This window comes from Nyctereutes procyonoides, unplaced genomic scaffold (assembly GCF_905146905.1).
Source record: "Nyctereutes procyonoides isolate TBG_1078 unplaced genomic scaffold, NYPRO_anot_genome, whole genome shotgun sequence".
Classification (NCBI taxonomy): domain Eukaryota; kingdom Metazoa; phylum Chordata; class Mammalia; order Carnivora; family Canidae; genus Nyctereutes; species Nyctereutes procyonoides.
Genome location: NW_026575122.1, coordinates 14,755,733 through 14,778,007, shown reverse-complemented (window position 1 = coordinate 14,778,007; position 22,275 = coordinate 14,755,733). Strand labels below are relative to the sequence as shown.

General features: G+C 37.8%; 1 protein-coding gene across 4 annotated transcripts in view; it reads left to right on the top strand.

Annotated features, from left to right (window-relative positions):
- Positions 1–22,275, top strand: part of FHIP1A (FHF complex subunit HOOK interacting protein 1A) — a 235,332-nt gene that overhangs the window by 55,551 nt on the left and 157,506 nt on the right. For all 4 annotated transcript variants that reach the window (XM_055336258.1, XM_055336256.1, XM_055336257.1 and 1 more), the window contains exon 2: positions 13,119–13,242. The gene's annotated coding sequence lies outside the window, so the exon portion shown is untranslated. The remainder of the gene's footprint in view (positions 1–13,118; positions 13,243–22,275) is intronic.

The following is a 22,275-nucleotide window of genomic DNA, read 5'->3' as shown; positions in this document are numbered from 1 at the left end:
CTCTGGTTTTCAAAGACTAGTGACCTTGTAACTTATATTACACAGCCTTAAAATTGCACATAAAAGTTTGCTGCGGAAGAGTAGCAAATGTAAGATAAATTGAGAAGGTTAAGGGGAAAACTGTGCTAAGAGCTTCTCATAAATGAATTCTCATCTTAAAAGCACAGTGATTTCTCCAAGTGACAAATTAACTTGAGAGATTGTGCTTTGCATTTTTAAGTAATTTGTGGTAGGGTAATTCCATTTGTGTTTAAGCTAGAGGCCAGAGCCTCACTTATTCTACTTGTGCTTTTTGTCTAATAGTGTAGAAAAGAAAGCTGTATATGTGGATATTTAATTTACTTGTCTTTTGTAAGAGCAGTGTGTCTGTGATTCAGTCGGTAATGAGATTCAGTGTGTTAAGGCAGGCTGGTATGTAAAAGGTGTCTGTACTGAGGGCTTAGGGCCAGAACATTTTTTGAAAAGGAATATTTGTGCTTTGAAAACTTCTTGTAAAGATTCTTGTTCTAACTTGAATTACTCTTTCACTTCAGTAGGGTCACTGCAAAGGACATCAAGATGTCAGTAATTTCGGTTCCCTGGCATCAGGTGGGTATAAAAGGCATTAGTGAGTGACGTGGTGGTTCGTTCTATCAGAGTTAGAGGTTTGATTATGACAATTAACTTTCAGTAGGTGACTCCCTATTTCTATCAGGAATATGCATATTAATATCATTTAGACTTTCACTTTGAGCAAATGACTCCATATTTCTATCACAAGTATGCATATTGTCATTTAGACCCTTTTGTTATTTAAAATCCCTGTTGATTTTAGGGTTTATACATCTGTGATTTGTTGAACAGCAGTGAGAATACAGAGAAGAGAATACAGAGAAGAATGCCTAGCATTCTTGTAGTTTGTCTAGTGAGACCTGATCATGGAACGTTCTTCATTCTTCAAGTCACTGATGTTGGTAGTAGGGGTTTAGACTAGGTAATTAATAGTAGTATCTTTGCCCTCTGCATCTTTCTATTGAGCTTTTCATTTTCCTCCTTTGGCCTATTGCCATATTGCATTTTTGCTCTAGGATCTTATTTTGTTGGACAGAGACAGTGGGCATGATATTACCTAATTGCCTCAGATGCTGGCTGGCGTAGACTTCACTTTTCAAAGTCAGAGCACGATACAGAAAATCATCTTAAATGAGATTTTTCAGTGTCTTAACCTAAGGGGACTCAATGAGTGCAATGTAGAGGAGATGAGGGGCAGGTAATAGGTTCAGGAGCTCCGGGCCATGTTCCAAATAGGCGGACTTTACATTTCTTGGAAGAAGCAGAAGACGTTGAAGTCCTTGCAGATAGGCAGGCATCTGGATTTCCCTGAATTTCCTTTTACCTCAGATAATAATAATAATAATAATAATAATAATAATAATAATAATAATAAAAAGCCCAGCACTCTGAATCTGTGCTTCCCACAGTGGAACCTAGTATTACAGAGTCTGTTTGCATCAACAAAGAGAAGGTAAATGAGTTTCAATAGCCTGCCAGTCACCTGACCCAGAAACCATGTATAATTTGATGAGTATTTTGAGGTTGTGTATTCACCTATCTGGACAGTTAGGGACTCTGGACATATGTAGGGTTAGGAAATACTTGTGTGATTTTAAAGGCTTACTGTTTATTGTAAAACATATTACACTTATGTTAGAGTCCATGACCTAGCTTCTGACTTCAAAATAGCTTTGCCTTAGGAACAGATGCCATGTGATTTCTCTCATATGAAATTTAAGAAACAAATGACCAAAGGAAAGAGAGAGACAAAGCAAGAAACAGACTCAACTATAGAGAACACACTGATGGTCACCAAAAGGATGGTGGTGGTGGGGCAGATGGGTGAAATAGGTGATGGGGATCACAGAGTGCACTTGTGATGCGCACCCAGTGTCGTATGGAAGTGTTGAATCATTATATTGAACACTTGAAACTAGTGTCACACTGTATATTAATGAGACTGGAAAACAAACTAAAAAATAGCTTTGCCTTAATAATTGAAACAAGCCTTTTCCTTGCCAGTTGGCTTTTAATGTGTCTTTGAGGTCAGGATCTTTTGGTACTGTTTTAATAGAGGTAAAATTTACATAATACAAATCCTGTGAATATTTTTTGTCAAGAGAATTTAAGAAAGGTTAATTGACTCAACAGTTGGTTCATTTATTTGAATTCAGTGCCTGATAGGCCAGGCTGATATAAAGCCAGGTTCTTGCCTTCAAGGAGATCATAACCTCCCAGGAGGATAAAAACATAAACAAATATTAAGAGAGGCATGTACAAGGTGCCCTGTGGCTGCGAAGGATGTTTATTGCACTTGCCTTTTTGAGCCTGTCTCTGAAAATGGTGGAATCTTTTCCTCTTGCTCAATTATTTTAGCCACCTCTCTCACTTTGTTGTCTTAATGTTTTCTGTTAGGGATTTCATATTAAGGTTAGAATCTTGTCAGCTTTTTCATTCTTAACTCTTCTTGCTTCTGAGACGCAAAGAAGGAAGCGTGAGTGGTGATGCCCTGTGTTGGTTTGTTTTCTAAGAACCATAAAGCATGTGCTTGATAGAACTTGATGTAAAACTTGATACAAAAAAGGATATTTTTGAATGCTGGAGTATAAACTGAGATCCTACCAAGCTTATTTTTCCTGCAAGAAAATCCAGATCTGTTTGCTTATTTAAGCCAGTCCTATATTATATATGTTTCTGTCTCTATTGTATGTTCCAGCCACATCTCCTCCCCAAACGCCAAGCCAAAAGAGTCTATTTCCTGTCTTCTTTTCTTTGAAGTTTCCTCAAACTTTATATCTCTTATTCTTTCTTTGTTGTTGTTGCTAAAATGTCTCATGTTTGCAAATGGTAATAGCAGTATCTTCTACTTTGAGTGAGGGATTAAGTGGACAATACTTATAAAGATCTCTAAAATGCTTAAAGAAAGTACTAAATAAAATGAAATAGTACTATGCAAGGTGAATAAATTATTTTCTTATATTCGGCTGAGTTTCATGAAGGTGAATTTTTCTCAGTGCTAATCTCTCTCTTTTTAAGTTTAATACTGTGGCTTCTCTTTCTATGGTTATGCTTTTTAGACTCCCTCACTTCTCTATTCTAAGGCATTTCTGCACTGGTGCTATTGTCATTTTTTCCCCTTAATTTTATAAAGTACGGTATCTTTTCAATGTTACTTTAAAAAATTCTTTCATGCCTCTTTCTTGGTCCATGAAACATAAAAAAATGACTTCATGTGACTTCACTTTCATAATCTTACTTTATTAAAATCTTGCAACATGTTGGTCAAGTGCTAGCATATAATTTTCATAGTTAAATTTTAAACCTTAACCAGAGCTGTATTTTGCCTTTCTCTTTGTGAGTTGCTTAAAGGGCAAACTTATCTGGTTATACTTGCCAGTTTCACAGAAAGGTCCTTTCCTCCTTTCACTATCTGGATAGCCAAGAAAAGCAAGGGAACAATCAACAGACTGGTTTAAGAGAGCAAAAATTTGTCCAGTGCACTGGAATTTGCTTCCTCTCTGGTGTGAAAGCTTGTATTTGTGGTCTACAAAGTGATATTGTGTAAAAATGTGAAGGACAGATGTTTACTTTGGCCTTGACCAAGGTGAGAATTCGAGGTGGGAGATTCGAGCCCCACATCGGAGGTGATTTGGAACATGACCAGTCTGCCAGTTTTGTTAGCCATCATTGAAGCAGAGACTAAGTGAAGGAGATATAATTTCACAACTCATAATATAGCTCTAAAATCTTTTTCCTTTTGCTTGATGTATTTTAAGCAGTTGAATACATTTTCCATAAATTTTACTGCCTTCCATTTATCTTTGAATAGAAGCCAATGAGAGAAATATTTAGGAGATTATGAGCAACAATAGAATGAACTGTTAGAAAAAGTCCTTTTGTGGCATTCCTCAAGTGTGTGCTCGTGGAAAAATTACTGTAATTTGATAGTGAAATGTTGGAAAATGATTTTATTTACTATTTAGGAATAACATAAACGATCCTTGCTTTTTAAATTCGCAGGTTTGAAACGTTTAGTTATGCCTCACTAGCTCAATCTTTGCTCATTATGCTTTACATTGATGGAATTAAATGCGACATATTGCACGGTTGGATCAGCTTCGCAGTTCTAAAATACAGAATTTGGCTGACTTCTGAAAAAAATTTAAGATACTCTTTAATATAAAAAATGGAGATTTGTGAAATTTTGTTTTTGGCCTAAAGTTGGTTCAAGGAAGTATCCCAGTGATAGAGGAGGGAATAGACTTGAAGAATACCTACCTGTAAATTGGCTTAAAACCAAAAAAGACTTTTGAAAGAGCAAATAATAATTTTTCAAAGCCACGTCCCTGGTGTCTGTATAGGCCTATAAGGTGGCTAGTCTGTGGGGTGAGTGCACTTCTAGTACTTGTATCTGCCAGCACCAGTAGTAAACACATGTTTAATGGTATTCGGCCCCGAAGCATTCAGTTTTATCTTCTGGATATCCAAGGACATATGTGGACGAAGGTCAGAACTTCAGGATGCTTGCTGTGTGAGGTTCATAGGTGTTGAGAGAGGAGAGCTGCCCTAATAGAATGCTGATAGTTTTCTTTATTTTAAAATTTAAATTCAATTAATTAACATATAGTGTATTATTAGTTTCAGAGGTAGAGGTCAGTGATTCATCAGTCTTGTATAACACCCAGTGCTCATTACATCACGTGCCCTCCTTAATGCCCATTATCCACCCCATCTCCGCATCCTTCTCCACTCTAGCAACTCTGTTTTCTAGAGTTAAGAGTCGCTTATGATTTGCCTCCTTCTCTGATTACAGCTTATTTTATTTTTCCCTCCTTTCCTCTATGTTCCCTCTGTTTTGTTTCTTAAATTCCACATATGAGTGAAATTAGATTATTTTCTTTCTCTGATTGACTTATTTCACTTAGCATAATACCCTCCAGTTCCATTCATGTTATTGCAATTGCAAGATTTCATTTTTTTGATGGCTGAGTAGTATTCCCTTGTGTGTGTGTTTGTGTGTGTGTGTGTGTGTGTGTGTGTGTGTGTGTGTATATATATCCCACATCTTCTTTATTCATTTGTCGATGGACATCTGGGCTCTTTCCATAGTTTGGCTATTGTGGACATTGCTGCTATAGACATTGGGGTGCACGTCCCCCCCTTGGATCACTACCTTTGTATCTGTGGGGTAAATCCCTAGTAGTGCAATTGCTGGATCATAGGGTAGCTCTACTTTTAACTTTCTGAGGAACCTCTATATTGTTTTCCAGAGTGGCTGTACCAACTTCTATTCCCACCAACAGTGTAAGAGAGTTCCCCTTTTTCAGTTCATAGTTTTTAAGGAATTCTCTGGAGGCTATCTCCTGATTCTTTTGCTTATCTTATATAGGGACCATCTATGGTTTTCCTCTTTCAGTGGCATCAGTAACTTGTGGTTTAGTGTTCATAAGATTATATGAGCATTCTCTATGTCCTAAAATCACCTGTCATTTGTTTTAATGTTTAAGGGTAGGGAATTAAATCTCTTTAAACTTCAGTTTTCTCATCTATCAAATGGATATTCATGGGGTGCCTGGCTGGCTCAGTCAGTGGAGCATGCTATTCTTGATCTCAGAGTTGTGAGTTTGGGACCCACGTTGGGTGTAGAGATTACTTTAAAAAATGGGTATTCATTCATTCGTGTGGTCATTCATTCATTTGTTCAACAGATATTAAGTAGGATCTGTGTGCCAGGGAAGTGCTGGGAAGTGCTTCTTAGTGCTGGGAAGTAAGCAGTGATCAAAGCAGACAAAACCCCTGCATTTGGTGAGTTTATATTCTATAGGGAGAAATGGAATATAAATTAGTAGAAATGAAATATAATGTATTTTTGATGGAAACAGTTGCTCCAAAGAAAAATGAAACAGGGTTGGCGTAGAATGACACAATTAGAAGGTGGTTTCTTTCTGTTTTATTTGAGGTAAATAGAGAAGGCCTCTGTACTGAGGTGACATGTAAGCAGAGACATAAATGGAGAGAGATGTTATATGAAGGTATCTGGGGATAGGGGATATCAGGGAGCTGCAGGTCTGCCTGACACTATACTAGTGCTTGCTCAGCATGAGGTGAGAGCAAGCATGGTGTGTTTGAGGAGCAGTGGGGAGGAGAGCAGAAGTACAGTGAGTGAGGGCTAGGGCAGTCATGATAGCAGTACCCATCTTGTAGGGCTGCTTTGAGAAAACACTCACTCAATTTAGTATGTACTTTGCACACATTAAAAGAATAATATACCATAACATATAGGGAATGTTTTAGGAATGCAAGAAGGACTCAGTAGTATGACATTCATTATCTCATTAAATATCAATAACAAAAATAATATCATTTTTATAGAAAATCCATCTGATAAAATTCAATATTTATTGATTTAAAACCCCCTCAAAATAGAATAGGAAAACATCCTTAGTAAAATAAGGTATGTCTGTCTCAATCCAAAAACCATCTTAGGGGTAATAGGAAATTTGAGAACATCCCCATGGAAGTCAGGAACAAAATAAGAATGCTCACTATTTTTACTGTTTATTAATGGTGTTTTGGAATCACAAGTCAAGATAGTTGGACAAGAGAAAGAAAATAAAGTTATAAAGGTATAAAACCCAGAAAGGTAATAAATGAATATTCTTTGCAAATGATAGGAATATATGACTAGAATAAAAACTAATTATAAAGATAATATATGAATATGCCTGGATACAAGGTAATATGTCAACATTTATAGCTTTCATATATACCAACAATAACTGATTTGAAGATATAGTGGAAGAAAAGACCAATAGCGTAAAAAAGAAAAACTATCTCAGAATAAACTTAAATATATATGATATATATGAAGGCACTTAATCCTCCTGAGGGATATAGAAAAGATATGAAATGGCCTGTCATATTCTTGGATATAAAGATACCAGTTCTCCTTAAATTAATGTGTATGTTTGATGTAGTTCCAATGATGTAGTTCCAATCTATATATATTTTTTGGTGGAGGTTAGTAAAGAAGTTTATTCTATGTTCACACGGAAAAATAAGTACAAATAGCTAGGACAATTCTGAAAAAGACATTTAAACATATTGTAAGGTGTTGCACCTAAGTGGCTCAGTCTGTTAAGCATCCTACTCTTGGTCTCAGCTTAGGTCTTGATCTCAGGGTTGTGAATTCAAGCCCTGCTTTGGGCTCCATGCTGGTTGTGGAGCCTACTTAACAAAACAAAACATATTGTAAGGCTACAGTAATTGAAACATTGGTATTACCAAATACCATATTTGTCATATGATAAAGATGGCCTTTCAGATTGATTGGAGAAAGATGCTCTTTTCAATAAATAGTAGTGGGATAAGCAGGTAACTATTTTAGAGCGGTACCTCAAATGTTAAGCCAAAATCTATATAAAACAGAAATTAAATAAGTTCTAGAAGACAGTATGAGAAACTTATTTTATAATATTGAAGTACACAGGGCCTTTTTAAGTATGACAGAAAGTTGAGAAGCCATAAAGGAGATAGATCAACTTGATCATATTACCACCCCCCCTAAAAAAAAAAAATAACTGAAAAAATCAGCATAAGGAAACGCAGAGAACAAGAAAATTGGGGAAAATGTTTGCTTTTCGTATCACAAAGTGGGACTAATTTTTCTAATACAGAGCCCCTACAAATTCATAAGAAAAAGTCCAGCCATTCAGTAGAAAATGGACAGAGGATACAAATAGTCTTCTGCAGAGAAATGACAGTGGCTTCTACACGTATGAGAGGATGCTTAATCCACTCATTAAAGGAGATTTGCATGTGACAACCATGTGGAAGTACCATTCACCACTATTAGATGGGTTCATAACCCACACTGTAGAGAGTATGAATGCAACACAATAGCCTCTTTAGTGGGGCAGTTTGGCAAAATCTGTCATAAGAAGAATCTTGTATCTTTTGACTAGAAACTTCAGTTCTAGAAATTTATCCTAGAGGGGGCACCTGGGTGACTCAGTTAAGTGTCTGCTTTTGGCTCATATCATGATCTCAGGGTCCTGGGATCTAGCCTTGTGTTGTGTGTGTGTGTGTGTGTGTGTGTGTGTGTGGCAGGGGGGTGGGGTAAGGGTGGGGGTGAGGGTCGTTGCTCAGGGGGGAGTCTGCTTCTCCCTCTTCCTCTGTCCCTCCTCCCTGCTTGTACTTTCTTTCTCATTCTGTCTCAAATAAATAAATAAAATCTTAAAAAAAGAAATTTATCCTCGATATGAATGTGTTTTCTGAGATCTATGTATTTGTGCATACTATGATTATATCTTACAGGTACATACATATTGCATGCATGAAAAGATGATTTATGTACAAGATAATTATTGTTGGAGTTAAAGATTGGAAGCAGCCAAAATGTTCATCCACGGCAACTGAATAAATAGATTGTTACATCTGTATATTGGAAATTGTGCCGTCAAAAAATTCCAGGGAATCTTTATGTATTGTTTTGGAAAAATTGCCAGCATATGTTTAGTGAAAAATGTAAGGTACATAACAGTGTATATCATATGTTTATTTGTGTTGAAGTGTTTTGCTTGTTTATGAATAGTTACAGCCTCTGGGGAGGGTAATTTGAATTTGAAGACACCTCCACCCTTCTCAAAAAAAAAATGCATTTAGAGCACAGTGCCTTACATTTAGCACTTACTGCATGTTCGTGGTGGTGACTTTCATTTTAATTATAGGGTTCCTTTATCTCATGAATTGATTTTTAACAGTTGGGTCTGGAAGAGGAAACCCATCTTGCTATAAATGCTGCTTAATAAGGATCATACTCATGTTATTCATCACAAATGCTCAATGTGCTTCCTGAAGTATGTTTCTTGGAGGATGTCAGTACAAATTCTGCAACCGAAGATGTCAAATATGATTGGGGAACGTTGGATTAAAACTAACCAGGCTTCTTTCCTGTAGGTTTTCTTTTAGCCTTAATACATATAATGTGCTTTGTGAATATTCCAGAAGGATATTTAGAAGGCAGTGTTTTCCAAATTTATTTGAGGGCAGAGCTTTAAATGGCAATGGTTACTACTTTTTTTTTTCTTTAAGAAGCATCTTTTGAGTAGTTGTCATTTTGGGAAACAGCACTTTAATACTTAGATTTTTGTTTTGTTCACCTTCATTGTTCATTTTAATAAACTTCTATTTTTGATTCATTTCTAAGATGCCTGTCGTCTCTCCTGGCCTGCTTTTCCTTCTCTGTGAGGTACTACAACTCACAAATTTGTTTCCTGGTTGAGATCTTCCCAAAGTCATTCAACTTACACTGGGTTTCTTGGAGTAAAGAAGAGACTCTATATAACTGGTGTAAAATCTCAGGGATTGATTGAATGGAAATTGAAGATTGCAGCTTGATTTGATTCCAGTTTTCCCAAAGCTTCAAAAGTTTTGCTCTTCAGGGGAAGGAATAAAATCAACTTAATGGGTAGAAGGGTTGAGGAATTGTGAGCTTAATGTGGAGAAGATAATATCATTGTGGGTCAGAAGATATGGGATCTTTTTCATTTTCCAGCTATTTACTTTTTTTTTTTAAGATTTTATTTATTTATTCGTGAGAGACAGAGAGAGAGGCAGAGACATGGACAGAGGGCAAAGCAGGCTCACCATAGGGAGTCTGATGCGGGACTTGATCCCAGGACCCTGGGATCACAACCTGAGCCAAAGGCAGACGCTCAACCACTGAGCCACCCAGAAGCCCTTCCAGCTATTTACTTTTGAACAGGCCTCTTAGCTTTTTGTGCTTCATTTTTATCATCTGCAGGGATTGGGTTTAAGTTCATTTTAAGGCTGAGTTATTATATGCTAAATGGAATCAATGAAGATTGTAGGACCATGTAGAGTATTTTTTTCTACTCTATAGTTTTCACATGTGAATGTAATTTATCTCAGGTCAGCTCTTTTGGAGAATGAAATTATTCAGTAATTAGCACATAGTCAGTTGCATGTATTTGAGTGAACTTGTTGAACTTTTTTTGAGACTTCTATTTTGATTGATTGATTTAATTACCCTCTAGGAAAGCACTTGATTATAACAGAGGCCAATTAATATAGTGCTATGGATAAATCCACACCTCCTGTGTAAATCCCTGCATCTGTTTTACTGATTATAGGGAGAAATTTATGATGTGGATATTAATTATCCCCCCTCCCCAGTGTTCATTTGGTTGTTTTGCCATGCTTTTTGTGTACTCCTGCTTATTAGCAGATTTCTGAACTCAGCATAGCTGAAGTCTAAATTCATTGAATTTATGCCATCTGGAAATGAGCTTTAAAATTTGTTCTTCTGTTGAAATTAGGGATGTGACATAGAGCTGTTACACAGGAGTGTAAGCCTGAATTTGATTTCATTATATGGAGGTAGGGTATTTTGTTAGAAGTAGAGCACTTGCCTGAGCAGAGATTGAGTGTGACTGAGTTGTTAACTGCCAACTTCCCCTGCCTTTTTAGTAGGAGAAATAGTTTGTTTTTAAATGAGATGACAACCAAGAGAATTATCAAGACTTCGTGAATTTTAAAAAAGTCCTTTCAATCTACTCGAATTCTGTTTAACCTTGCTTTCGATGTCATTCTGTGCATTACTGTCAAAGGACTCGGCTTCCTTTGAAGTTCCAAAGTGTTGCTGCTGGCGGAATCATGATGGTGAAATATAAGTGGTTCTCAGTACAAGCCCTTACTGATACACAGCAATGCCTTATTACCTAAGTAAAAGCATATGAGTGAGTGCTTAAAAATGTTGCGTGTAAGGAGAGAATATATGATAATGGACACTAAGATGGGAGAAGTATTTCTCATGAATTAGAGATGCCCTTTCATAATTCAACAGTCACAGGATGAAGAAAGGCTCGAAATCACCTGAAAAGCATCTGTAAGCAATCTGTAATTCTTAAGAGGCAAGTAGAAGAGCCTGTATCTCTCCAGTACTCGATGATAAAATGCTGGGTTTCTGGAAAAAGTAGCATTCCATTCCTTGTCAAACCTTTTGCAATTAAATGCCCAAGATTTGGTTATAAATTTAACTATGTTGTTCCAGATGCTTAACAAATGATTAATTGATTAGAGTGAAGAAGGCAGATTTGAAGGTACTGAAGATTGATTGATTAATTGCTTGATTTTAGAAAGTTTGTGCATGGGATCCCAGGATGGGGGTGTGGGGTGAGGGGCAGAGGGAAAGGGAATGAGAGAGAAGATCTTCAGCAGGCTTCACACCCAGCACGGAGCCTGATGTGGGGTTGATCTCATGGTCCTGAGGTCATGACCCCAGCCCAAATTAAGAGTTGGATACTCAACTGATTGAGTGACCTAGACATCCCCAAATTTTGATATTTTTAAACAACAAAAATTCAACTGAACACATTTAAAGACCAAATTGGCCTTTTTCAACTGATTTATGAATTGGGCAGCATCCCATCTAGCAATCGAAAGGAACTTCACAGTGCTATAGAAGAAGAAAGGTTTTTAAAGGCAGAAAAGGGGGTCAGGAAAAGGAAATTATTAACAAAGAATACATTGTTTCAGGCAATATTGTCTTCCTAAGGGAGATGGAAGGGGTCTGTTAGATGGATTATCTCACTAGTGCTGTTCAGCTAATTCCATATTGACTGGTTGAAGGTTACATTCCTGGGGGGATGGTGAAGGGTTGAAATGTTGTTAGGTTAGGTATTAAGTCTTGTTTGCTGACATGGGATTTAGCACAAGTGATTCCATTTATGGGCCTGCTGTCTCCTTTTTAAGGATATGAAGAATTTGTTTATTTGCATATAAAATGTTACCTTTTATTCTTCATGTCTCATGCTCACTCTTCTTGTGCCTGGTCATTACAACCACTCTGCCCAGTTTCAAAGATTTAGGCCATACTGAGGTCTCCCTTCCATGATCCCCCATTTTTTTCCCCTTTCATTAAGCATTTTTTATAAGAAAAGGTATTACGTTTTAAGTCTTTGAGGCATTTGTAGGTCATACTCACATACAACCTAACAGTGACTTCTGGAAAACCATCTTTTAATATATTGGAATGTTGGAGAAAAATTCTTGCATTAATACATGGCTCATCTTTGTTACACAGAGATTTTGAAAAGGTGTATTTGTTATACTAGGCTCTGATTTGAATTACCTTAACTCGTCTAAGTTGGGAACGTAGTTTACTTAATATTTATAACTATATCGGAACAAATTGCATCTTATTTTTTGCTTTTGCATAAGCAGTTGTGATCATATGTAATTATAACATTGTACTCTACTTTTTCTTTAAATAATAAGTGATATTTTCCATTTTATTATGAACTCATGAAAGTTTTTACTGGCTGACAAAATCATGGTTAAGTAAATCATGCGTGTCAAATTTCTTAACTCTCCCCCAGTTGTTGGGCATTTAAATGTTTTCCATACTTTAAATTGAAGTGTGTGTGTGTGTCTTTTTCATTTTAATTCCAGTTTAGTTATCGTACAGTGTTATATTAGTTGCATGTGTTCAGTATAGTGATTCAACATGCCATATAATACCTTATGCTCATCAGGACAAGTGTCCCTCTTGATCCCCATTGGTGTGGTTTAAAGTGGTGGCTCGGGGGCGTGATGTCTGGGTGGCTCAGTTGGCTGAGCATGCGACTCTTGATTTTGGTTCAGGTCGTGATCTTGGGGTGATGGGATCGGGCTCCATGTCCAACTCCAAGCTCAACAGGGGGAGTCTGCTTGGGATTCTCTCTTCTCCTCTGCCCTCAATCTCTCTAAAATAAAGAAATCAATCTTAAAAAAAAAAAAAAAAGGAAGTCGTGGGGTTCAGAGCCAACAGCCAAGAAAGAATTCTTGAGACATCTTTGGTGCAAAAAGTTGGCTATTATTATAACAATAGCCTATTAAAGGGTGGAGACAGGACTTTTTGCTTATAATTTCCTTTATGATAGATAAAGGTAAGTGCAGTCTGAGGAGAATCCACTTCAGTGTACTACAAATGGTGGTGAAAAGGAGGGGGAAAACTAGAGAATCTTAATCTGGGTTTTATAATTTATTAATGATTGCAGGACATTTTTTATTCCTTTCTATAGATTTTGAAAGTCTTCTGGGAGTTTCCAGCAGTGCCAAGAGTTGGAGAAATCTTTTCTGTTCCTCTGATACAGTGAAATGAGCAGATACAGCCCAGCAGTAGGCTACTGAAGAGAGCAATCACAGGTAATGTCTTATTACTATTGAGATGAGTTTAGTGATATTCAATAACATGCTTTAAGAAAAAGCCTACTTGAACTCACATGTCCAAGTGAACATTATTTTGTTCAAAGTAGTTTAAGAAGCTGTCCTCTGCTCAAAACATTAAAATTTATTTGTTTATTTTTTGGAACAACATCTTGATCCTCTGGTCTCATTTTCTGTAGTGGCAAATCTCAACCCTGGAGGTGGGTATATTTGGGAAGTAGTCTAAACTCCTTTAGAGGTAGGGTGATGAATTTGGGGGCTCTGATATTGATTAAAAACCAGAAGGTTGGGATCCCTGGGTGGTGCAGCGGTTTGGTGCCTGCCTTTGGCCCAGGGCGTGATCCTGGAGACCTGGGATCGAATCCCACGTCAGGCTCCCGGTGCATGGAGCCTGCTTCTCCCTCTGCCTGTGTCTCTGCCTCTCTCTCTCTCTCTCTCTGTGACTATCATAAATAAATAAAAAATTAAAAAAAATTAAAAAAAAAAACAGAAGGTGCAATAATACAATGAAAACAATTTTCCTTTCTGTAATTTGTGTATTTGAAGTCTTATACACTGTATTGAAAGTTAATTCTAAAAAGAGATGACTCTAGGTTTCAAACAATGGTAGTATTGTTAAAATAGGCAATAGGGTTTGGAGCTTACAGAGAGACGCATGTGCTATTTATTTGGCTATGTAAATGTTAGCACTCTTTCTTATTAAAATCAGTCAGTCTGTCATCACTGTAGAAAGGGCTCCTGTATTGATGAGGTTAAATAAGATGAGATCTAAACTTCCTTATAAGGCTGAGCCATTGTAATTTGCATGTTACTGGTGGTGTGTTTTGCACTATTACTTCAAGTGTTATTAGAGTGCTTGTTAAAGATGCACATTAAAATTCAAATTATTAGGCCCCAATCTAATGGGTCAGAATCAGAACTGTACGGAGAAGAAAGTTTGGGAATCTGCATTTTACAAGTACCATCAATGATTGACACTCTCAATGTAGTAAAATCATACTTCTGTCTCATCTCATCTTTGTATTTTTTTATGTAAAGGTGTTGCATAGTTATTTCCTTGATTTTTGCTTTGAATAAAACAACACAGGACTGTGTTCTCAAGTTGCTTATTATTAGATCAAATTGAGAATGTAATTGAATAAAACTGTACTTTGAACTTTATGTCTAAATTCAAAACGGATATATTTTTTTTTCCTTAGATGCAAATGGATAAATCTGTTTTTGACATCTAAATGCCAAATACTAAATTTTATGAAATACCTGCTGTTCAAATTTGCTAATAAGTTGTACCTTAGCTCTCTTACTCAAATGTGGATGGTTAAGAAGAGTGGGTGGGCATCAGAGGTCCCTGGAATTTATGCTACAGTCAGTTGCATCCAGCCCAGAATTTTCCTTTCTTCTTCTTTTTTTAAAGATTTATTTATTTTTTGTTTTAGAGAGAGAGTGCTCGAGACAGTGGGAGGTGGGGAAGAAAGAGAGGGAGAGAGAAAATCCCAAGCACACTCCCTGCTGAGTGTGGAACCTGTTGCAGGGCTTGACATGGGGCTTGATCTCACAATCCTGAGATCATGACCTGAGCTGAAATCAAGAGTTGGATGCCCAACTGACTGGGCCCCAACCCAGCATTTTTCAGGAAACATCATGTGGAAAGTGTTGCTGTGTAATTTGTGATTCAAACAGAAAAAATACTGTGTAGTGTCCTGAGATTTTGTGAAGCTCTTTGAACCCCTCAAATGAAAGGGAGTATTAACATGAAATGAAATAGTAGCCTTTGATATGAAGTTATTTTCATTACCATGGATATTCTTTAGTAATGGTTCCTATAAATTCATTAATTTTAGGGAATGCGAGCCTTGTGTATAAAGTGTCATTTTTTAGTTATTTTCAAGTGTACAGATTATACCTTTACTTTAAAAGATACAACTATTCTGTGCATGTTGATATTGAGAGATAATGCACTTTATGTAAAATAAAAACGTGACTGTAGATTTCTAAGTAAAGGCTATTACCTTGAGAGGATTGTTTCTTAAAATATTTAATTTATTGGTATGAAGTCTTCCATTAAGTTTATACTTAAAAACTGTGTTAAAATGCACAACATAAAATTTACTGTTATTACCATTTTTAAGTACATAGTTCAGTATTGTTAAGTATGTTCACGTTGTTGTACAGCTGATCTCCAGAATGTTTTCATCTTGCAAAAATGACGCTATACTGAACAGTAACTCCCCATTTACCCCTTCCGTCAGCCCTTGGAACGACCATTCTACTTTCTCTCTATGAATTTAACTCTTGTAGATACCTCCTGTATGTGGAATCCTACTGCAGTTGTCTTTTTGTTACTGGCTTATTTCATTTAGAATAACATTTACCGTGTTGTAGCATGTGTCAGAACTTCCTTATTTCTTAAGGCTGAGTACTATTTTACCACATTTTGTTTATCCGTTCATCAGTTAATGGACTTTTGGGTTGCTTCAACTTTTTTTTTTTTTTAAGATTTTATTTATTTATTTATTCATGAGAGACACAGAGAAAGAGGCAGAGACATAGGCAGAGGGAGAGAAGCAGGCTCCCCGTGGGGAGCCCAATGCGGGACTTGATTCCTGGACCCCGGGATCATGACCTGAGCCAAAGGCAATCATGCAACCATGGAACCACCCAGGTGTCCTGAGTAGCTTCAACTTTTTGGCTATTGCAAATAATGTTGCTGTGTACATGGTATATAAATATGTATGAGTCCCTGATTTCAGTTATTTTGGCTGTCTATATCTAGAAGTAGAATTGCAGGATCAAATGGTAATTCCATTTTTGATTTTTTGAAGCCCTGTTTTTCACAGCAACTACATTATTTTACATTCCCATAGTTCTGGTTTCTTTACATCTTTACCTACACTGGGTTGTTGTTTTGTTTGGTTGTTTTTGATAGCAGTCATCCTGATGGGTTTGAGGTGGGATCTTGTGGTTTTGATTTTCATTTCCCTAATGATTAGTGATGTTAAAGGTCTTTCATATGCTTGTTGGCCATATGTGTATCTTTTTTGGAGGAATATTTAGTCATTTGTCCATTTTTTAATCGAGTCATTTGTCTTTTTGTTGTTGAGTTATAGTTTTTTTAAAACATATTCTGATATTAGCCCTTTATAAAATATATGACTTACACATATTTTTTCCCATTCTGTGGGCTGCCTTTTCACTCTTTTTTTTTTTTTTTTAAGATTTTATCTATTTATTCATGAGAAACACAGTGAGAGAGGCACAGACACAGGCAGAGGGAGGAGCAGGCTCCCTGTGGGGAGCCCGATGTGGGACTGGATCCCAGGACCTCAGCTGGTGAGCTGAAGGCAGACACTCAACCACTTAGCCACCTGAGCATTCCTCAGTCTGTCCTTTGGTGCACAGAAGTTTTAAATTCTGTTGTAGTTCAGTATGTCTATTTTCACTTTTGTTGCCTCTGCAAATCAATGTCATGAAGTTTTCCTTCTCCCTGTGTTTTCTTCTAAGAGTTTTATAGCTTTAGCTGTTATTTTAGGTCTTTGATCCATTTTGAGTTAATTTTTGTATATGGTGTAAAGTAAGGGTCTAACTTCATTCCTTTGCATGTATCTGATTTTCCCAACACTATTTGTTGAAGTAAAGTTTATGCTTTTTTTTTTTTAATTTTATCTATTTATTTGAGAGTGAGAGTGAGCATGAGTGGGGCAAGAGACAGAAGCAGACTTCCTGTTAAGCAGGGAGTCTACTCGGGGCTCAATCCCAGGACCCTGAGATCACAACCAGAGTGAAGGCAGCCATTTAACTGACTGAGCCACCCAGGTGCCCCAGCAAAGTTTATACTTTTAATTAATCAATAAATTAATTTTAAAGGTTTTATTTCTTTGAGAAAGAGAGTAGAGCAAGAGAGAATATAAGCAGGGGGGGAGTGCAAAGGGAGAGGGAGAAGCAGACTCCCCACTGAGCAGGGAGTCCAATGCTGGGCTCAATCCCAGGACCTCAAGATCATGACCTGAGCCAAAAATAGACTTTAACCATCTGAGCCACCAGGCAACCCAAAGTTTATACTTTTAAAGACAGTTTAAGGAGGTTAAAGAAAAAAGCAAAAGATTATAAATGGCTGTGTTGTATCTATATAGGAATTCCCAGAAAGTCCTCTGTTTGTAATTAAGAAGACATTTGAGAAACAAAAGGGTACTGCATAGATTTGAAGCCCACTTCAGACTGAGATTTAATAAATATAGGTTGGCATAGAGCCTGTGTTTAAATTTTGCTTGTTAATTGGTAGGCGGTGACTTCTTATATTTGGGCTTTGATTACTGTAAACTCTGAGTTTTGTTTTTTAGGTATGGGTGTGTATGTGTATGTGACCTATTACAGAGTTTTTCCCAATTAACTCTGGCCAATGAGGGATCTTCTCATGTTTTAGGGAGCTTCGGTTTCAAGATAATGAACAGCATCAAGTTTTTCGTGGTAAAGAATAACCAGTACTAAAAAAAAAAAAAAAAAAAAGAATAACCAGTACTGAATCCTGGGAAAAACCTTTAACCAGCTCAAACCATTCACCTGTCTGTGTAGCGGAAGTTATTTGGAACCTGTTTTTGCCTCTTAGCTGTAAAAAGCAGTATATGTGTTGACAGAATGATATTTACACTGGTTTTGAAAAGGTCAAAACCCGGATATTGTATCCTTAGAAGTGAGGTTGTTTTTGGGAAGTGAGGGAGGGTATTGGGTGCCAAGTGGGAAGAATGTAAAAGCAAATATATGGGACTGAGAGGAAAGCCTGGGCCAGAGTACTTAGAAAGTAGAGGGAGCAGCTAGGTGGGTGTAGGAGTCACATGGCTAATGAAAGAAATGATAGCAGATACTAAAGGTAGCACAGCAAGTACCACAAATGAAATGGGTTTGAAAGGAGTTGGAGACAATATGATATAAAATGTGTCTGATGGTCCTGAGGAGATGCTGTCATTGGAATTCATCTGGAATTTGGATTTTGAATGTGTTCTCAGAACGGCGGCAAGACAAATAGCAGGTAGATAGAGGCAATTATAGATATCCTGAGCTGTTGAGAGAATTACATATTTGAATATAGTATTTCAGGGTTAAGACTTATCTACATGAGAAAAGAGTAGCAGGTAGAGCAGCACTAGAATGGTATCTTTCTGATGTAATACCGGATATCTGAGTCATGCAGGAGTGGGGCAATGACTGAAGAATGTTTCTCTGTGGCTCCCATGGCTTTGTGTGGGACCAGTGGGAAACCATTTTCAAAAGTGGTTTTGAATTAAAAAAAAGAAAATCTAGCCTCAAAACTGGTTTGGGACTAGATTTCCTGAGTAACCAAAACAAAGAGATATCTAAGATGACTTATAGTCAGATAATCAAACCGGCTATCTAATGTTATCATTCTGAAATGTGGTTATTTTGCATGTACTTTTTCTTAATTTATAGATTTAAAAATCATGCTCTACCTTTACCTTCTTTGTGAATTTAGAAATTTTATTTATTCAGTTATTTTTTATTTCTTCACATGTTCCATGACCCTTGTAATTTCATTCTAGCTTAGTTTGGATCTTTCCCAGCTCTGTATGTGTCTTGTAGTTTACCAGAATGGTTTAGAACAAATGTATGTAATTTATATTTGGTCATGCTTTCTATTTCATTTCAACATAATTCCTGAAACACATTACATTTACTTGGTCTTTAAGGGTACAGGGCTGCAGTGAATTGATGTACACAGAGACAAGTCTCTAATGACTCTAGTGCAGACCAGAAGTTGTTGACATGTGGTCCCCAGATGAACAGAAGCAGCTTCACCTGGTCACTTGTTAGAAATGTAAATTCTTGGGTTGAATCAGAAACTCTGAAGGTAGAGCTCAGGTATTTATATTTAACAAAATCCTCAGATGATTCTGATGCATATTAAATTTTGAGAATTGCTGTAGACACTCTCATTAGCTATGTGCTATTTGTCCAAGTCATTCATATTCTTTAGCCCTTGGTTTCCTGATCAGATAAATCAAGGGTTAAGGGTTCTTTTTTTTTAAAGATTTATTTATTTATTTATTTGTGATAGACACACACACACACACACACACACACACACACACACAGAGAAGCAAGCTCCATGCCGGGAGCCCGACATGGGACTCAATCCCGGGACTCCAGGATCGCGCCCTGGGCCAAAGGCAGGGGCCAAACCACTGAGCAACCCAGAGATCCCCGGGTTAAGGGTTCTTGAATATTAGTGTGCACATGAATTATCTGGTGAGCTTATTTTAAAAATTTCAAAAACCGGTAAATTTTTTCTAACCTCATACCCTGACATTCTGATTCAGATCTTGGACGACTCCACTATCTGCTTTTTAGCAAGTTCTTATATCTGTGATCTGAACCAGTGGATGTCTCTGAGTTTCCTTCAAGTCCCAAAGTAATAAGATTTAAAATGGCTTCTTTGGGGGGGGTTCAATAACTGAAGGCTTGGGAGCCAGAACTTTTTTTTTTTTTTTAAAGTTTTTATTTATTTGACAGAGAGAGGGTATGTGAGCATGAGAGGGCAGAGGGTCAGAGGGACAGGAAGAAGCAGAATCCCTGTTGATCAGGGAGCCTGATGATCACCCGGGGCTTGATCCCAGGATCCTGAGATTATGACCTGAGCTGAAGGCAGAGGCTTAACCTGCTGAGCCACCCGGATGCCCTGGCCAGAAGTTTATTTGCAAAATACAGTTTAGATTATTTTTCACTGAAGCCATTATGCTCTGACTTGTTTCCTTGAAAAGCCTTATTCTTTCTTGTTTACTTAGATTACTATAGGAGGTTTTTCTGAGGCTTATCCTCATAGGAAAGGCAGTTTGCTCACTGAAAGAGATTTCTGACTCTTGTAGACTTGGAGATTTTATTATGTGGTTCTTTTAGTTAATTTATAAAAATAATTAATAAACTCTAAACGCTGGCTCTCAGGCAATACTGTTATTTATTCAGATCTTTTTGTCCCTACTCCTTATTTCTAATCTCTGAGCTTATTCCGTAGGTGTGATACACTTCCCTCTTCTGATTTTTTTTGATATTCTCTTGCTGAAATATCCTTTTTTTTAAAAAAAATATTTATTCATGAGAGAGAGAGAGAAAGAGAGAGAGAGAGAGAGAGAGAGAGAGAGAGAGAAGCAGAGACACAGGCAGAGGGAGAAGCAGGCTCCATGCAGGGAGCCCGATGTGGGGCTCGATCCTCGGTCTCCAGGATCATGCCCTGGGCTGAAGGCGGCCCTAAACTGCTGAGCCATCCGGGTTGCCCTCCCTCTTCTGATTTTTGAAGGAGTTCAGATCAAGCCTCCCTAAAATGTGCCACTTTGGCATATGGGTTACTTTGAGCTGGATTCAGTCAAGGCCCAAGAAGACTCCCCGCTAAGCTGCCTAAAAGAATTTATGTAAAGGGCTTGGTCCAGAAGAGAACTGTCACCAGAGATAACTACAAGGAATATGGTCTACATGTGGTAAGCTGTGGGGAAGGCCTGGAGATTAAGTTTCTTTCTGTGTCCCACTTTCTTTGCATGGCATGGAAAACATTTGTTTACCAAACATTAGCTCATCCCTCTTTCTATAAATTATCTTTTTCCCCTTTGAAGTCTCAGACCTCTGCCCCCTTCTCCTTAGCTCAGAATGGTATAGAAGCCTCAAATACTCAACTCCCTGTGGGTCACATGTTTTATGGGGCTTCTGAATGTATTTAATGAAATTTGTTTTTCTCCTGTTAATCAGTCTTATGTCAATTTATTACTAGCCAAAAGAATCTAGAAGGGTAGAGGAAAAATTTTTTCTTCCTTTGAGTGTCATTCATACTTTTGTTTCTTCAATTTTTATGTACAATCTTTTTTTTTTTTAAGGTTATTTATTTGAGAGAGAGAGAGAGAGACAGAACATGAGGAGGGGAGGGGCTGAGGGAGAAGGAGACACAGCCTCCCCACCCAGCAGGGAGCCTGATACAGGGCTGGATCCCAGGCCTCTGGGATCATGACTTGAGTTGAAGGCAGACGCTTAACTGACCGAGCCACCCAGGTGGCCCATGGTTCAACCTTATTAGAATTATTTTTTGTGACTCTTCCTCTTGGCTTAGTGGCTGCTCCTTCTCAGTCTTTTTTTCCTTTATCCCCTGAATGTTGGTGTTCCCTAGGGACTGTGCAGGTGCTTTCCTTTCCTCCTCATCTTACCTACATGCTCTCCCCTCAAGGCCCTCATCTCTGTGCTTGCCAGGCCTTGCTCAAGTGTCCCCTTCATACCTCCCTTTCCAGAGTTCCCCCTCTGAGCTTTAGCCCATACAATCAGTGGCCTCCTGGGTGTCCCACAGGCAGATCAGGTGAAAGTATCTGAAATGGAACTCCTTTTTCTACTCCCTCGAAATCTGTGCCTCCCCTCATGTTCCCTGTCTTGGTGAATGGCATCATCATCATCATCCTTTATGTAGCTACCACTTATCCAGCATTCCTTACATTGTTCTAAGAACTTTTATGTAACTCTCACAAAATCCTTTGAGATAGATTCTACTGTTATTCCCTTAATACTAATGTGGAAACCGAAGCACTTGGTACTTAAGTAACTTCCCCAAGGTCCCAGAACTGCTAATTGGTGGGGATGGAGTCCCAGAGTATGTAGTCTTGGTCATTGTCCTCTGCTGCCTTCCTCTGCCAGTAGCCCAACCCTCTAGGATTACCCTTACTGCACCCTCTTTCCCCCAGCATGTCGGCTCAGTCCTCTTAAGCCCACCTATTAAATCTCTCTCAAAAGCACACATCCACTTCTCTGTTTTCTATTGTAGGTATTCTGGTCCTGGCCTCCATCATCTCTCACCCCTGCTATTGTAACCTGTGTCGTCTTCCCATCCATTTCTTTATATTGTTGCCAGCGCATTATTCTTCCCTGTAGTAAATCTGATTCTGACACTCCTGCACTCACCAGCCTAACCCCTCCTGAGTTTCCTTCAAGTCCCAAAGTAATAAGATTTAAAATGGCTTCTTTGGGGGGGCCAGC